The sequence below is a fragment of the Meriones unguiculatus genome, chromosome 6, assembly GCF_030254825.1.
Source record: "Meriones unguiculatus strain TT.TT164.6M chromosome 6, Bangor_MerUng_6.1, whole genome shotgun sequence".
Taxonomy (NCBI): Eukaryota; Metazoa; Chordata; class Mammalia; order Rodentia; family Muridae; genus Meriones; species Meriones unguiculatus.
This window is the reverse complement of record NC_083354.1, coordinates 6060982-6079311: the sequence shown is the minus strand read 5'-3', so window position 1 is coordinate 6079311 and position 18330 is coordinate 6060982. Positions and strand designations below refer to the sequence as shown.

General features: G+C 42.4%; 1 long non-coding RNA gene across 2 annotated transcripts; it reads left to right on the top strand.

Moving 5' to 3' along the window:
* The first annotated feature begins 804 nt into the window (after window positions 1–804).
* LOC132654892 (uncharacterized) lies at window positions 805–7704 on the top strand. 2 transcript variants are annotated; one of them, XR_009592499.1, is made up of 3 exons: window positions 805–1040; window positions 3952–4036; window positions 5984–7704. It is a non-coding gene; the product is annotated as an uncharacterized LOC132654892 (long non-coding RNA). The 2 variants fall into 2 exon arrangements; XR_009592500.1 differs by lacking the exon at window positions 5984–7704 and adding an exon at window positions 5224–5352.
* The last annotated feature ends 10626 nt before the right edge of the window (window positions 7705–18330 follow it).

Genomic DNA, 18330 nt, shown 5'->3' with positions numbered 1-18330 from the left:
TTTATTGGAGTTTAAAAGGAAAACTTGGAAGCAGGCAAGCTATAAATCTCACTAGCTGCCTTGAGGAAGGACACAGAAAAAGCCATATTGTTTTAGTTAAGCCGAGTCGTGGAGGTCAGCTGCAGGGTGGACAAGGCTGGGAGAGGCCCTTTAGGGAAAGAATAAGGAAGTCCCAAGTGCTAGGGAAAGAATGCCGAGGACAGAAAAATGAGGAAGGAAAGGAAAAGTTACACTATCCTGAGTAATTCATTAAAGTGTGCAGACTTACAAAGCTGTAAAAGACTGGGCCAGGTTTGGGGAATTTCTTCGAGGAAAAATACATTATCTCAAATTTTAAGTTTGTTTTCCTGAGTGGTGGTCATTTGACCAGGTGAGTGACCAACCCAAATGGATTAACTCTTCTGTTTTTGAGTAGTTTGGAATGCTTTGTCTTTCCAGTAGAATAACCACAACAAAAAGAGCTTTTTAGGGCCCTGAAGACCTGCAGAATGTAATAAAGGCTACTATAACATCCCCCACTTTGGAAGATTTTACTGGAAAATCATTTAGGAGATGGACTGAAATTTGAGAGTGTATACAATCTATTTTTGTCATGAAAATCTGAGGCATAGCCCCAAAGCTATTCACCAGGACAGATTAAAGGTCTGGATGAAGTGGAAGTTTCCGGTTTCCTTGAAGCCTCAGTTATGTCATAGGATATTTTGTTAGGGCTGTCTCCTGCGGGGATCATGATTTCGGCCAACTGAGAACATCCGTGGGTGGACTCTGAGGCGAGGCAATGTTTTTTTGGATCGATGAGCGCTTTGCTGGTCTTTGTTCTTCGACACTTTACTTCGCAGAGGGAAACAGTCCAGAGAACTTCTTGGAGCAATCCAAATGAGTCTTGCAGCTTTTGCTGACTTGTTCGATTCAGTGGAGTCTCGCTGTTTTCTGCTGAATCGTGCTGGTTCGTGTTGCTGTTTGGTGTTGGCTTTTGGACTGGACTGCTGGTGTCTGGACAATGAAGAGTGGACTCACCCCGAGGAACTACTTCTAAAAAGGTCTACAACACCCTTTTCTTAACAACCTTCTTTCTTCTCTACCTCTGGTCAGTGGGTTAAAAAGGGAGGTAGAAGCATTGAAGAACCCTAAATAAAGTAGGTTTTTGAAAAATCTAAGCCTACATCTAGATTGGAGTTTTAGCTTCGCAACCTCATTCTCAGCTTCCAGGGATGATCCTTTAGTGGGAGACAAGCAGCCACAGCTTAGTGCCAGAAATCCCTTCTGACATTTCTGGTTCCAGAACCAGGGACATTCCTGAAACTTTTTTTTATTTTTTTGGATGCCTTCCCCAAGTCTTTCTAACTAGTTTCTATCCCCTATCCTTGTTATTTCTCCATCCCTTGCAGAGGTAACACTAACTTCTATTAAGGGAATTGGTGTATTATCCAACCTGGCTTCTTTGAGCTGAGTGCCTCCGCAGGTGAATAGCTCCCTAGAGTGGAGCTATCTAGAGACCCTGAAAGTGTACCAGTGGTTCCTTTTGTATAATAGCAAAGTGTAGGGAGAAATGGAGGCCCTTGGCTGGTGTCTAGATTGAGATGTGAGGGAGAAGTAAAGCAAAGGCAAGAGTTACTACTGTCCTAAGTCCTAGGCAGAGAACAAGAAGATACAACAGAATATTTTTAAATGTCAAAATCAAAGTGCATTAGAATCCTTTAAAGGGCTCATAAGACAACCCACCTTTTGGACTCCTCCTTGCCTTTTCCTCTGTCTTCTAAGACAGGACTCAAGAGTTCTAGGATGGACCAAGAATCTGCACTTAGGCACTTTGATAGCTGTTGCAGTATTTAAAATCTCAGGATAAGGTCACTCCCAGACTTTTGGAGAGTGAGAGAAGAGAGTTAACCATCATTTGATTTTTTTTAAGCCAAAATAATAGTGATTCCTGTTGAAGCTGCAGGTGTGAGGTACAGTGTCAAACGGAGCCAAGATCTTAATATCCTAAATCTTGGAAGCATTTTCCTTATCAAGATGAAATTAGTGAGAAATGGTTCTCTAACTCACATGTCACAAAGGTGTAAGCCTAATGTCTAGGGAATGCAATCCTTTGGACAGTTAAAGAAACATGCCAATCATTGTAATCTTCGGTTATACTTTCCTATAGATACTTAGGACGTGCAGGTGGCCATAAATGGCCATTTTCTTCATTATTAGTAAGGCTAGTTAAGGGACTAGTCCTCAGGATCCCTTGGCCTTGCAGGGAGCCCTGCCTCCTTTATTGACTAGATTGTTAAGTTGCCATTATAACTTCCCAGCAATGAATCTATTTCTTAGAATTTTCCTCTTTATGAAAGTCTTATAGGGTGATTAACCCATCTCAATTAACATAATCAAAGACATTAAAATGTCTGTTACTCCGAATTTCCAAATAGCATAAAATAACTTCAATTACCCTCCGAGTTAACCGATTTTTATACATAAGATATAATTTTTTATAAAAAACAGACTTATAATTTTAGTTACTTCATATTGCTTCAAGTTAAAAACCCCATTTCTACAAGGTCTTGTGATATAATAAAATAGATACACAGTTTGCTATCATTACTGTTGAGCCTATTGAGGGGCCTGAGATGAGATTTGAGGTTGGGTGTCCAGTTTTCAAACTGCACAAGAATGAAACACGCACTTAGCGTCATTGTTTTCAACCACACAACAAAACAAAGACCAATTTCCAAAGAACTGGGGTAAAACTTTCCAGGGAAATTCAGTTTCATGAATGGCTGAGGATGATCTGCAATGAGGATACTCACTATCACATAGGAATGGTAAATTTAAGGAGCTTTAGCTCTCTCCTCTTTTTATAGGTTTTAAAATGACTTCTATTTGGGTCTAGTGAGATAGCTCAGTGGTTAAAAGCACTGGCTACACTTCCCGAGGGCCCAGGTTTGATTCCTAGCATCCTGGCATCTCACAGCCATGTGTAAATCCAGTTCCAAGGAATCTGGAAGCCTCTTCTGGCCTCTGAAGGCACCAAACACCCTTGTGGTGCACAGACACACATGCAGGCAGAACGCCCATAGTCAAAATACAATTTTAAAAAGCTAAATTAATCTTTGTTTATATAAAGTCTGTTTGTCTGTATTTGTACCCGATGTATGCGTCGTCCACTGAGTCCAGAAGAAGGAGTCAGAGCCCCTGGAACATGGCTTCAAGCCAGGTAATATGGGCGCTGGGAACCAAAGTGGGTCCTCTGGAAGAGCAGACCGTGCTCTTAACCACTGAGCCATCTCTCCAGCCCCAGCACTTTCTTCTTAAGGAGCTACAATCTGGATTAGCTGGATCATGTGTTCACGGTGCAAAAAGGGAGAAGTTTATCTCTGAGCGCTGTCCCTTGATCACCAAAGATTCCAGAAGACAAAGTCTTTAGGGTTCTCTGGTCCCCTCTTCCTCCTGGGCTGGGTTCCACCCCAGGCGCAGAAGAGCAGATCCCAACAATACAACTTCAGTGTATACATCGGGAACTTCTATCTGATGAGGAAATTTTGGTTAATATTGTCTATTTGGTCATTTGTTTTGTGTTTGGGGAGTCTGGGGAGTTGTGTGTACTGAGGTCAGAGAATAACGTTCAGGAGTTTGTTCTTACCTTCTACAAGAATGGCAGAGTCGCTCTTGTGGTTTCTACTGCTGTGTTATATACTCCAAACTAGCTGGCTGTGAGCTTCCAGGCGATCTGTCTCAGCTTTGCAAATCAATGCAGAAGTGTGTTCCATTGCATCTTGCTTTTTAGGTGCTATCTGGATATTGAACATCAGGTGTTATGCTTTCATGACAAACACTTGTATTCACAAAGCCATTTCTTCGGTCCTGGTAGTTGGGACATCAAAACGAGATTAAAAGCGAGGGGTCATGGGAGAATCCCTGTTCTTCTATTCCATTTTAGTTTTTTTCTCTCTCTAATGCAATGTTCAGTTCTTCCGCCCTGACCCGAGATGCGAAGCATAAGGAGCAGCAAGTGCAGTGAACTTCTGAGACCTGGACTCCTGCTGATGCAAAGGTGGGTAAGAAGCCATGAATAGAGGCTTCTGAAAGTAACACCTGTTCCACACTTCCCTATAAACCCTCTTGGCCTGCCTCTGCTCACAGGCTAGCTCTTTAGCCTAGAGAAAACCCACAGCCCAAGCCCAGTCAGCTAACTGCTGTGACCAAATAGCCCCTGGCCATATTACCTTAGGTTGGTGAAAAGGTGAAAACAAGTTGCTTTCATATCATAGCCCAGTGAGGTTGGCAGTTGCTCAGGAAAATTCAGGGCTTCTGCTACACAGTGACTACACAATCTCCAATGAATAGTTCAGTCAACACAGGAGAGGCTTGGCCTTTAGGTAGTGTGTGCCACGGTCTCTGAATGCCATTGGCAAAACTCGAGACACAAACTGAACCAAAGGATGTCCAGGAGATGAGAAAATGAGTTTGTAACATTTGACTCTTACTAACACAAGCTTTGGCCTAGCAGGTAGATTTTTTTTTTTTTCTCTCATTGCTTCTGGAAGTGTGGTATTCATATTAGGTAACTACTCTAGCACTGACCTACATCCCAAGCCTTGTTAGGAAATCACCATCACCATCATCAACAACAACAACTCACTGTCTGACAGGCACAGAAAATTTTCACACTTGGCAAACAATCCTCCTGGAATTTTCATGCAGCCTCTGGTACACTGGACTGCCCCTGCACTCCTGTGAGGCATCTGACCCTCCTGGTGAAGGGCCCAGGGGCAGATGGCATGCTGTGACCATAACTAGTTACTTCATGCCTCAGTTTCCTCATCTATCAAACACTGGGGGACGCTTGGGGACCAAAACGGCACTCCCTAACCCATGTGGCTTTCCTAGCTTAGCCTGAATTCTCCTACACTCCAGGGGCCCTCTTCAACAAAAGCCTGGAGACAAAAATATGTCTTTCTCAAAGTCAGCTGGAACTGGTTAGACTTTGATTCTGTCATTTTGATGAATTTGTTTGAAATCTGGAAGGCAGATATAAGGAAGCCTGCTTCACTGGGTTGTTTTTCTGCTGGCAAGCCACAGTCCGAGGGGTGAGGTTTAAACTGCAGGCAGGTTCCAGCCTCCTTCGCTAGCTTTCTGAGTGCCAGAGGCAGTGTTAGCTGCAGCAGATTCTTGAATCTGCGTTCTTGCCTTGTGTGTGTATGTTTTATGTTTGTTTGTTTTTTTAATTTAATTTAATAGCTTGGGTGACTATGAAATGTCATTCCCAGAAAAAAAGAAAAAAAAGAAAAAAACAGCTTCACTTTTGATAAGAGGATTCTGCAAGCTGACTCATTAGATTGTGGAGAGATGCAAAGTTGCAGATCTGCAGCCAAGTTATCACGGGTTATCTGCAGTCCTGCAGTGACCATTTATTGTCTGCCTCTATGGCTGACCTAACATTTGGGGACTATAACACGCAACCTTTTGGGATGTTATTAATAGATCATTAGCTTCCACCAACCCAGAGGCTAAAAATGTCATCAGATGCCATCTGAAACCTGTAGCGAAGACTCTCCGGATTTGCTTTAACCAACTACATGACATTCTCACCACAGTCTGAGCAGTGCATTGATTTATGGCTTTGTTTTGTTTAGTGACTATGAAAGATGTCGTGACACTGTTACCGCGTTGGAATATGGAATTTGCAGTAGCCTGAAGCCATGCTCCCGGGACAGGGACGCTCCTGTTTGGCTTAGAATAAACCCTCAGTCACTCCCTTTGAGGTGGAAGCTGTGTTTTGCTGGGCAGTTGACCTTGAGAGGGGCAGCTTTCTCAGAGAGGCAGCTCTCGGTCTCATTTGGTACCTAGAGATTCCTCGATGAGAAAGAATGCACCACAAGTGACACATGAGCATCAATGTGAAAGAAATGAATTGTCACAGTTTCTCCCCAAAAGCTATTTCTATTGCCTTTCCGACAATTCTCCAAATGACAATTCCTTATGTTCTATCCTGAGCCAGGCTAAACCCACTCCTTTTTCACTACTATGACTTCTAAGGAAAGCAGCGTCCCCATGCGGTAGTGTGGCGATGTCATCACACACCCAAAGCGTAGAGCTTGGAAGATGCTGAGCGCACATGAGCCTCGCTGCTGTGCCCACCGATGACCAGGAATGAGGAGGGAAGCTCTGCCGGAACGCCTAAGGAGTTCTACTGCTGAAGACGTATCTGGTTCTAGAGACTCAGGTGTCTACTCAGCAGCAAAACGTGGAGGCAGCGTCACAAAGTTAAGGTGCCCACGTTCCGAATCAGGAAAAGCTACTTGGCCTTTCGCTGACCCCATTATTTTGAAGACTGCCATTTCACCTGGTCCTAAAGACTCACAAACCCCAAATCACTCTGTAGGCCTGGGAGTCCACCGAGACACACACTGTGGGCAGAGATGCTGGAACAGAAATATCTTATTAAAACCTTCTGTTTTAGGCCATGAATTTGAGAGACAGAGAGAGCAAGGGGCATGCACATGGGAGGCGTTGGAGGGAGAATAGGGAAGGGAGAAACAATATAATTGTATTTTAATTTCAAAAAAATTAATAAAATCTTCTCTTTTAAAATCAATTTATTTAATTTCAGGAGCCAGCTAAAAGATAAATAACTGGCTATTCTGAAACAAATACCAATATAAAGGAAGAAAATTTGAACAAAATTGTATTTGGTCACTATGAAACTTCCTTTATTCAAGATATAAAAAGCCTAATTTAACACTCGTTACTTCATCTTGAAACTCATTCAGTCTGCCTTTAAAAATAAATTGCCTTTTCAATGCCTGCCTTGCACTGTAGACATGGAATTGTTTCCTTTTACTGTTCCTTTTCCTGAGCCAGTATTTTGAATCTGAAGTGATTACTAACTTGCCACACATTAGGAACTTCCGGCCACAAAGTAGCGTTAGTGAGATGTGGGTTGGGAGGGGAAGGCTTTTCCAGGGGAAGGCAGATATCTGCTACCAAGGATGATGAGGGTGGTACCTTCTCACACAAGACAATAGAAACAGCTTTTGGAGAGAATCTGTGATAATTCATTTTTATATGGATGCTTAAGAATCACTTGGGGTGCATCCTTTCTCACCAAAGAATCGCTAGGTACCGCATAGAACAGAGGCCATGCATGCATGACTTGCTTAACCTTAGCTGCGGATTTTATAAGTATCTCTTGGCAACCATTATTCATAAATCCCTGCAAACATAAAATAAGAAAGATGAGATTCCCTCCCCTCCCCAAACAATAGAGGACTAAAGGACAAGAGATTAGTATAGATTAGAATGAGTAACACTGGGCCCAGAACATCGGAGATACGGAGGAGCTGGTACCTGTTGACATAGCACGTTTCTTTTGCTTTCCCTCTAAGACTTTTTAGCAATAAAATGAATTCCTGTCAAGATCCAGTAGAGCTACAGCTATTAATATGCCCATTATAATTACAACGGTGAAAGGAAGGCCCCTAACAAAGCTTTGCCTGTGCTGAAGGTTCTGCAGAATAATTGACTGATTAGAATGTTGTGATTGTCGAGAGATGGAATGAATGTTAGGCCACTGGAAAGCTATGGAGGAAATTTCTGCATTTGGCTGTTATCCTTCTAAGCTGGTGTGACCATTGATGTACTTATTTGTTTGATGTTTATGACTTCTTCCGCAGTGAAACTCACCATTCAGGGAAACCTGAGCCCATGTTCCTGGGCCATAGTCACTCATACTTTGTTCAGAATAAACAGAGTCTCATTCCCTTTGAAGAAGAAACTGCATTTTGCCTTGACTACTTTTTGTAAGCAGTCAGTTCTCTTTAAACTAGAATTCCTGACTCAGTGCTCCTAAAATAACAAAAGACTACACTGGTTTCACAAGTCTCTAAATATTTCTGAAAATCAGTAGATTAAAAATAACAAAATACAAAAAAATCTGGGTCCAGGGATTCCTGCAGAGACCAATACTCCAACCAAGGACCATGCATGGAGAGGACCTAGACCCCTGCTCATAGGAAGTCCATAGGCTGCTCAGTTTCCAAGTGGGTTCCCAAGTAAGGGGGGCAGGGGTTGTCTCTGACATGAACTCTGTGGTAGGCCCTTTGATCACCTCCCTCGGGGGGGGGGGGGGGGCGGGCGATGTGCAGCCTTGATGAGACCTGATAGGTTAAGATCCACAGTGGAAGACAATGCAGCCAGCCTTGATGAGACCTGATAGGTTAGGATCAGATAGAAGGAGAGGAGGACCTCCCCTATCAGCGGACTAGAATAGGGGCATAGAGGAAGAAGAGGGAGGGTGGATGAGATGAGGGAGGGGCTACAGCTGGAGTACAAAGTGAATAAATTGTAATAAATAAATAAATTCATTAATTTAAAAAATAACAAAATAAAGGTTAAGTGAAAATGGCTATAGGCCTAACTCCTACAGAATCACCTCATAAGTTCTACTGTGCCTTAAAAAGGAAAAAAAAAAAAAAAAACTGCAAGATTTTTAAGTTTATAGCACCCTGTCTTCCCAGCCAGCCAGACAATCACCCAAGTTTCTGAGATCTGCCAACATCCAGAACATTCAAGAAGGGATGGTCACTGAAAAAAAAAAAAAAAAAAAAAAAAAAAAAAAAAGATTTCTTTCCTGTTGACCACCTGTTTATTTTAGTCAACCCAGGTCTGGAAGGTTAGCTTTTGAGCCTTGAACCTCAAGTATTACGTGTTTTACAGTTGTTATTGAAAATGTTTTATGTTTATGTAACTTGAATTATAACGGGGTAGGGTAGACTATGATGACACTTTAAAAAAGCGGAAGAGGACAGAAGTAGGAGTGAGATTCTAGAATTTTCTGCAGCCACCATTTGCGGGTCCTTGGGAATGTGTTTAATCGGTGTCTGTGCAGATGTGTGCAGATGAGTGGTTTTGGGAGGAGGGAGCATTCTGGGTGCCCCAAAGGCAAGATTTCTCCTGTGGTTGGAGGTACTGACTAGGTCCCAGGAGCTGAGACATCCCTAGTTCAGGGAATAAAGACCCTGCCTGCTCCTAACTGCCCACGGTGCTCCAGTACCTCTTACTTCCCCTGTTTGGATGAAAGCCAGCTCCTCTGGGATTGATGCTTTGCCAGTTAAACAATAGTTAAATGTGATTGTCAAAATTCTGGGAGTGGGGTGGGGTGGGGTGGGAGGCTGGGGGTAGGTTTACCAATAGGACATTTGACTGCAAATGTCTGTCTGCAAAAGGTCTGGAAATACCCGAGCTGAGTGATCTCTTCCTGAAAATTATTAAGGTCAAAGTGTTTGACACCAGAGACTGCAACACAGACATGGCATATCTGTCGAGCAAAATCCTTCTTGGGTGGAAAGGATGTTCATCGTTTTACTTAAAACAACAACTTTGTGAGGGCCTGGAGGTACGGCTGGTCTGGCAAGGGAGCACACACTGCTCTTGAAGAAGACCTGTGTTCAGTTCTCAGCACCTCTGCCAGGCAGCTCACAATTGCCTCTGATCCCAGCTGCAGGGGATCCAACACCCTCTCCTGGCCCACACAGGCATTCATGCGAACATGAACATGCATATACACATTAAAAAAGCCTTCACAGAGAAACAATGTTCACAGCGCAATAACACAACATACATACATATATTATTTTTCAGTTGTAAAACTCAGCCATTTGGTGGGTAAAATTGCCAAGTTGTATTCCTACCAAATTACAGTTTTAGAACGTTTTAGAGTGTACATTGCTAGATATCGGAATACAGTTGATCTTTAACGTATCAGATGCTGGCATCCTACTGCACTTTTTCAAATGTAGTTGCTCAAGCTTTTCTTCTTATGTGTCTATACCTTAAGGTTTCCTATAAGTAGGAACCTGTTGTCTGAGGGCAAAGAAACATTTGCCTCTCAGTAACTTTTAATTCAACCGCAGTATCAAATCTGTTCCCTTCATGAGAAGAAAACACCGGGAAGAGACTGGTTTCTGGTTTCGGCCCATACAACCCAGCGGGTTGTTGTGTGGCAAACAATAAGACCAAGAATTTATTCCTTGGTTTCAGAAACAGGTTGTCTCTTCGTAGTTATTGGCTAGTTTATTTTTGTGGTTATAACTGCACATTATATGTTTGTGCCTATTTTTTTTATTTACCATTATGGTTTTTCATGACAGTCCATGAGAGTCCCTCACTCTCAGGTTAGAAAACAAAGCAAGTATGTGACTAGTAGTTCCAAAAACCTTCTGGTAGCATTCATGTGAACTGGCCTGTGCGTCACATGCCACAGCATCTGCTGTGTGCTCATTGGCAATGCTTCTCAGACGCCCCTGCAAGAATTGCTCCCTCCCTCCAACCCATCTCCTCTTTTCTCCTCCATAATTTCTCAGTAACACTGCATTTCCCTTTGTTCACGAACGCCCTTCAACACCATTAGCTTGCTTCGAAGTCCCACTCCTTCTTGCTTAACACATTGCCACACAAAGCTCATTTCTTTTAAACAATTTTATTCATTTTAGTGTGCGCGCACATGGTATACGCCTATGCACGCCTGTTCCGTGTGCAGTTTAAAATTTTTACTTTAAAACAAGTAAAATTCAGTCAAAAGCAAATGAAGTGCAGAAAAAGATGATTTTTTTTTTTACCTTGAGTCCACTGTTGTATCATATCCCACGTTAGACGCAGATTCTGTATCTTAAGCCTGACTTGAAATTCCTCTCTGAGTTTGGGATGGGAGGGAAACCGGAACTCTAGAGTGCTAATTCTGAGCGGAGTCTCCTGTCTTCAAAGGCTGTTAAGATTTTCTGAGAAGTCATTGCTGGCTGTCACAGTGATGCCGCCTAGAAGTGAATGAGGGAGATTCTGGGATGAGGGACTGGCATTTCCGAGGAACACACCAGGCATCCCACCCAGCCATGTGCAAACCTTCCTACGCAAATGTGTGAATGCCCCGCAGTTCCCATGACTTCATGTCCCACTGCACATTCATGTAGATTTAAAAATATATCCCATTTATAGTATCTAAGTCTAGAGCCTGACTTTAAAAAAAGATCCACTTATTGAATATTCTGATTTTTTTTTTTTTTTGGTTTTAAATTCTGTTTAGTTTGGAACTTTAACATGCTTGATACACCCTTTCTGAAAAAAAAATCACACTGCCACCAGCTCTGCTGTTTGTCCTGTTTCGGTTTCCGGTACATCAGCGGCCACTTGCACTGCTACTTCAGAGCTTCAGATAGAATGGAAGTATATCCATGATGTGTAGACTATTCTTTTTTTTAAAATCCAAATCTATTCTGTGCATCACCTGCTCCAGTGTCTTTCTAGCAAAGCCATACATAAACATGTATGTACATAGGTTATTATGCACTATTTTCTCCTATTGTCCATTTACATTTGACACAGAGTGCTAAGGTTTTGAAATTTTGCATGAAAGCCAGTGTATATCCATGAGTTGTATCCCTGGACTGTAAAGAAAAGGTAAACAAACATTTGCTCGGTTAGAGATTAGCCCTGATAAGGCTGACACCTCTTTCGGACGATCTGGCGAGTCCTTGGGTTCATCTGGATTTCTCCTGCATTATTTAATGCCATTTGCAGTTTTCAATCATTTTTTTTTCTAACCTCTCTTTGGTGTTGGAAAAGAGTTACTCAAAACCACCTTAAAGCTTTCCTTCCTTTGGATCCAAAGGTGTCCGTGATGTAACATCCCTTTGCCCACTAGTGTTGGCATCGTTGGGAGGAAATATAATTTTGCCTGTCTCAAAGTTCAAGAACTCCACATTTCCTGTGGAGCTAGGCGGAGGACGACAGTCTCTTCCTGTGGCTGTTGAAGTGGCTGGATGATCCATCTTGCCTGGTGCGTGAGCTTTGGGGCCCTGCGTGCCTTCACCTCCGAGTCCAGGGCTCTGTGCACGCCCCCTTCTGCCCTCAGCGCCGCTAATTTCACTGCTAATTAGGCTAGTTAGGCGACAATAAAGGCAGAAATCTGTTGGACTTTTGTCTCATTCATTTCTTTCAGGGGAACTTGCAAGGAAGCTCCTGTCAGCATTTGGAATGGGAATGGAATCTCAAAAGCTTGGCATGGGAAGCAGCTGAAGGCGCCAGGCTTCCAGGCCAAAGATTCTAGTCACAGAGTCCCAGTTCAACTTTTTCCCTTGAGGCAAACTTCAAAGTATGCAGAAATCAGAAACTCAGAATGAAAATAAGCCGAGGGTTATGGCTCTTAGCTGGGGCTTGCGGGAAGCATGTTTCACCCGTTTTGCTTCCAGAGCGGCCTCAAGGCACTCACTCGTGGGGCAGACACAACAGGTTTGGTGGTGACGGACTGACTTTACTCCCTCTACACGGATCGTGTACAGTTTAATTATTCTAATTTCACAGACAGAGAATTATGGAGGCATTGTTAGCTGTTTTCCTTCATTGTTTTTTTTTTTTTTTTTTTTTTTTTTAATTCGTAGTTTCATTTTTTTTCCCCTCACAACAGGTTTTTGGGACATCATGTAATTGCGCTTTACAACCAAGTTCTTTAATGATCAGAAAAAAACAAAAACAAAAACAAAAACAAAAACGCCCCTGATGGGGATCAGAGCAAAGAACATCTCAAAGAAGAGTTTGGAGCTGTGCCTTGATGTTGTTTCTGTAGGTGAGACATGGGTTACTTAAGGCTCCTCCAGGAAGGGCGCGGACGAGAAGTGTTTGGGAATTTATTTAATCATTAGGTTCAGTTTAGCAGAATAAAGTGGCACCTGGGGCTCGGGGTCTTTTCATGTGCTGATGGCATAGGCAAACTTCTTCCCTCTAGTGAATTGCTTACCTCCAGGGTTTTGGTCATGGCAAGAGAAGGGTGGCCCCCTCAACCAGAGTGGCGGTCTTGTTAACACACCAATGCCCCGCCCTGGTGGCTACTGCATGGGGCCATTCACATGCCCAGCTTGCTCCTGTGTGGTGCCCTCCGCCCGGAGGCTTTTGTGTGGATTTGGTCATATTATTACGCAATCCAGATTCAGCTCGTCAGTTTAAAAGATCATCAAACTGCTTGCAAAGTCTTGGAAAACCTGCTGTCTGTTAAATTGAGAACTCTCGGGCTGAAGCACTTAGGATTTCACAAAGGGAAGAAAGCAGAAGCTGTGATAATTGGATGGGTCTTACCTCATATAATTTCTTTCAGGCATGACAATTTTACCACACTGTTTTGAAAACCTGAAGCCCATGCCATTTAGATTTGGACTATTGTCAACTATCAATTAGTGGAGAGAGGGGCAGAGCTGCTCACCCTTTTTTAAGCATTTTCCCAGGCCACTGGCATTTTTCAGCAAGCTTGCTATGAACTGGCATGTTCAGACAATGTGGAGGTCTGGCTACTGGGGTAAGGGAAGAGTTAATGAAGAGGCCCATTCTTTTCGAGCTCTTAGGATTCTTTGTAAAATTAATCAGTCCACTTAATGGTCTTGGAAAACAATGTGTGTGCTGCTAATACCACTGAGTCTCTTTTCCAGAGAACAAGGTATGGCTGTGCTCAGTGCCTCATTCTGAAAGTGCATTATTACACAGAACGCTAGTCAGAGGGCAAAAGAGACAGGGACGAACCTCCAACACTCTCTGGATCTGCCTACCAAGGAATTCTTTTCATTTGTATTTCCAAACTGTATTTCTTTTCTTATCAACTACACAGGTTCTGCAGGAGCCTGTCAGAGTTTAAATTCTAGATCCACCATTTTTTTTTTCTTCACTGAATTATATCAGACAATACATTTAGTTCTGTTTCCAGGTCTCTTCAGATCTGTGATGCAGCTAAAACAGTAAGATTTATCATGACCACTAGTGCTCATGTTATACACATTCATTATTCACACAAAGGCATCAAAGAGAACACCTCTATCTGGGGTTCGCCAAACTGCAAGGGCTGGAAGGCACAGTCCCCAAGACTGTCCTTTAAGAGCAATCTTTGACAGCTACTGCAAGCTAAAGGTCTTCCAAACCACCCCAGACTTCGAAAATTTGCTGCAAGAGACACAAAACTCAGCTAAAGCTATTCCGTTTCATTCATGGCCACTGCTTGTTGTGTGAAATGATGTCACTACAAAAAGAACTTACTAAAGGTTGAGACACAGGGCAGAACTGAGGAGGCTTCCAATCCTGAAGCTTCTCCTGTTCTCTCCTTTGGGAATATCAGTGTGTGGTAACGTGTGGGGTGTGGAATTGCATCTGAGCGTCAGTGTTCACTTTTTTCTTTTTTTAAATTCAGGCACACAGGCTTCGTTGATTCAAAGTCTCCTCATCCCTGAGGCTAAGCTGATACTCTGTGACCTCAGGGGCTGCCCATGTGTAACTATATTAGCACAAACTGTCAGATTTAGACCAAGACTAGACAGCAAGACTAGACAATTGGAGCCAAATTTATTCCCTTCACCCTCTCTTTCTCCTCCTCCTTCGTCTACCTCCTCCTTCTCTTCATAGGTCTCACATAAAGCCAGACTTCAAATTCCCTATATGTCCAAGAAGAAGGTCTCTGAACTTGTAATCCTCCTGCCTCTACTTCTTGAGTGCTAGGATTATAGGTGTGTACCACCATACACTGCAGGGCTGAGCATCAAACCCATGGCTTCACTCAGGCTAGACAAGCACTTTATCAACCAAGCCACATCCCTAACCTGAGTCAGGCCAAAATCATTAGCACAGAGTTGGTGCAGAGTAAGCACTCTGTTACTCTTTATGACTATGAATATTGTCCTCTTCCTTCTGTTAGATCAAAGCATAACATTTTTTCCTATGTTATGCTTCATTTTTCTTATGAAAATGTATATGTACACAGAAAATAGTACAAGAAATACCTATACACCTACCACTAGGTGCAACAACATCATGCCAAACTTGTTCATGTATATGTGTGTGTGTGCCTTCACTAAACTATTTGAAAATAAATAAAAGGGACCACTAATCCTTTGGAAACCTCTGGTTTGCATCTCATGTTAATAATCATGATGTCCTTAATTGGGCAGCTAACACTAATCTGCTAACATGCAATGGTCTGGATAGCCTACACGCTAAATGAAGAAAAAGGGTGAGCTATTTGAGGGACCTGGTGAGTTGCTAGACTCCTTTTCTCAGAAACCGTGTTCTTCTTCTTCTCTCATGTAGAAGAAAACTGAAATTCTTCTTTCTTGTTCAATCAAGCCCAACCACTGGTGTGTTGTCTAGGACTGTGTACTCCTCACATTCTTAATCAGCACACACACACACACACACACACACACACACACACTTTGGTAACAGTTTCTGAGTTTTCATGTGTGCCTGTATGGTGACAAATACTGTCAATCTCCATTTCCACTGCTTCCCAACATCAGCACCCCCAGTCCCATGGCAGTCATGGTAGTTCTGTGTCTTTCAGATCAAATTGTGCACTCTTGTTGTTGGGGGGAGCATCTCTGCCACCCTGAGCCTTTTGTGGTCCCCCGGCTCAATAGTTTTCAACATGTATGCAGTTTGGATTCAGACAATGAGCTTCAGGGACCACCTCAAGGGTGAGGTGATGGCCAAGAGGGTGAGTCATAGAGTCTGCAATTACTTATCTCATTGTCGTGACAATATATCTGACTTCAGCATCTACAGGAAGGTAAGATTTTGACTCACAGTTTCTGAGATTTCAGCCTGTAATCCTTGGCTCTGTTGCTTCTGGCCAGTCCACAGGAATGTGAGAAGGAGACTCAAGAGGAAAAGTAACTCATCATGATTGATGGAAATGATTAAGGTTTGCTGTTGTCCCCTGCAGGGCCCACTTTAGGCACTTGATTGATGGGATTTTGTACCATCTCAGTTTTAGTGAGTTAATATTAAGCTTTACTATAAAAAACGTCCCAAGAAGGTCAATGACCAAGGACTCGTCTAATCTCCTAAGAGCAAAGCCACAGAATTATGTCTCTTAGAGTTGTGGTTTCTCTAGAGCATAGGACTCAAGCTAGATGTGGCTTTATTGACTGATGGTCAAACTATTTTGATTTTTTGTTTGTTTGTTTTTCTGCAATGGGGATCGAACGTAGGACTTAACATGTGATTTTCTTTTGGGACAGGGTCTAAGTTCCTGGGTGCTATTGTTTTATGATTTTCCTGCCTTTGTGTTCTGAATATAGGATTATAGTCATGTGTTAATAAGTCCAAAGAGTAAACCAGTTTTTAAGGTTATCACTCATTTCCAGTTTCTCACATTAAATTCCAATAAACTGAAAGAGCAATTTATTTTTTACTGTTAATCTCATTATCACCACCACCACCATCACCATAGAAAGACTGTTTTAAAATCACCTTATTCTGACTTAGCTCCTACTCTAGAGGAACTCACAAATGTCTCAGAAAAAGGAAATGATTATTTTGGAGTCCAAAGGAGATTTAGCTCTAGAAACAAAAATAAATTTCATCACCTCCAAGGTCAGTCCTAGCTCTGTGATTTCTGTACATAAAGCCACCTTCCTCCTACTTTTCACTCACCAAAAATCCCTATTTTACCTGTTGGACCGTTCAAATTCACAGTCATTTGTGTGGCAGACTGTAACCTTCTAGTCCAAAAGACATCAGTGGACAAACCGTGAGAAATAGGGCTAATTATCTCTTGGAAATGCAACTAAACCTCTATCATGCCAAACCCAAATTGTCATTTTTTTTTTTTGGCAGGTACTTTATGGCAACCGGATGAATAATACTTTTAAAGTGTTATTCAGAAAGTTAACTTCCTTAGTTTCTGTGAGTTTGTTTATGGCTGATTTCTGTTAGGACTCTGAGATATATATAGTCCTGGAAATAAAATCCATTAGAGGAATGAGAGTTTAGTGTGGAAGATGTTAGGATACTGTAATGGCTACTGCAAAAGCGCCCTATTTGTGCTACTGTGTAACGAATGTTGGCTTCTCCACGAGAAGCTAAGCCCCATAAGTGCAGGAGAATAACCTCACTAGTGTACGCATCCCTGGTGTCCTGCAAAACGCCTGATACTTACACGTATTTATATTAACAATATGAAAGACTCTGATATAATTCTGGAGGGCTCTGCCCAGGAAAATATATCTTAGCTGGAGTTTGGGATTAACCCACAGAAGAGAGTATACAATGTTGGAGGGGGCGGGGCTGGAGGAAAGTGTGGGTATAGGCGCTTGAAGCCAGTTTTTCTGGGCTCAAAATAAGCAAGGCATTTCTGGTGTTCAACCTGGGCTGGATTGTTTTCGAAAACCTCTTATTTCTCAAACATCTGAATTTGAAAGGCTAATTTAAACACAGCATATTTAAAAAGAGACCTGTGTGTACTAGCATAATCTCTGAGGATGGCTGAGTGGCAGTGTTTCAGATAGGATCATAACGTTTTCAGATGCTTAAGAAAGCATAACTGACTTAAATTATATGCCTTCATCCTAACAGAACTGGGACTAATAACTGGAAGTGACTCAGCAGTTAAAAAGTACTTTGTGATCCTGGAGAGATGACGCAGGACTAAGTGCTCATGCTGCTCTTACAGAAGACCCAGGTACAGTTGCTAGCACCCACACTGGGTGCCTCATGAGTGCTTGTAACTCTAGCTCTAGCGGATCTGATGCTCTCTCCTGGCCTGCGTGGGCACCTGTACACATGTGTACACACAAAGACACGCACACACAAATAAAAATAAATCTTTTAAAATGCCAAAATTGAAATAAATATATATTTTGAAGTACTTTGTAACCTTCATAGTTGTTCTGGTGATAGCTCTGTGTGTGTGTCTGTGTCTGTGTATGCATTCACAAGACAGGATTGCATGCCATCTAGGTGACCTTGAATGCCTAATCCTCCTGCTTCTACCTTTCCAGTGGTATTTTAGTGATGCATGAGCACAGCTGGCTCTTGGGTGACAACTCCTTTTGTCCATCTGGGAAGCTCTTGTTTAGCCCTATTTTAAGGGAGGGGGATTTAAGGCACATCAGAGAGGGGGCAGATGACCTCAGGCATTCTCCCCACCTTCCAAGTTTATGGCCAGGCTTCCAGGAACTCACGAGGCCCATTAATCTAGGTCCAGGTATAGAATCTCTAAGGGAATATTCTCTGTTCACTGGTTAGTATTTTATGACCTAAAGTGAAAGGTATCACAAATCACAGTATATATTTATTGAAAAAAGAGGGGGTTAGATCTAAGTACACAGGCTAAATATTATCACAAGGATAGGGCCACAACCAACAGAAATATGTCCTTAAGATTGTGGTACTGGTGTTTTAAAAGTCTTTATATAAACAGAAACTAAATGAGATGAATACATCAGTGGTTACAAGCATGTCTCCTCCCTGTCCATTGACGACAACATTCAGTTTAGCATTTATTTACTCGGCAATGTGTCAAGCTCAGGAGACACAGGA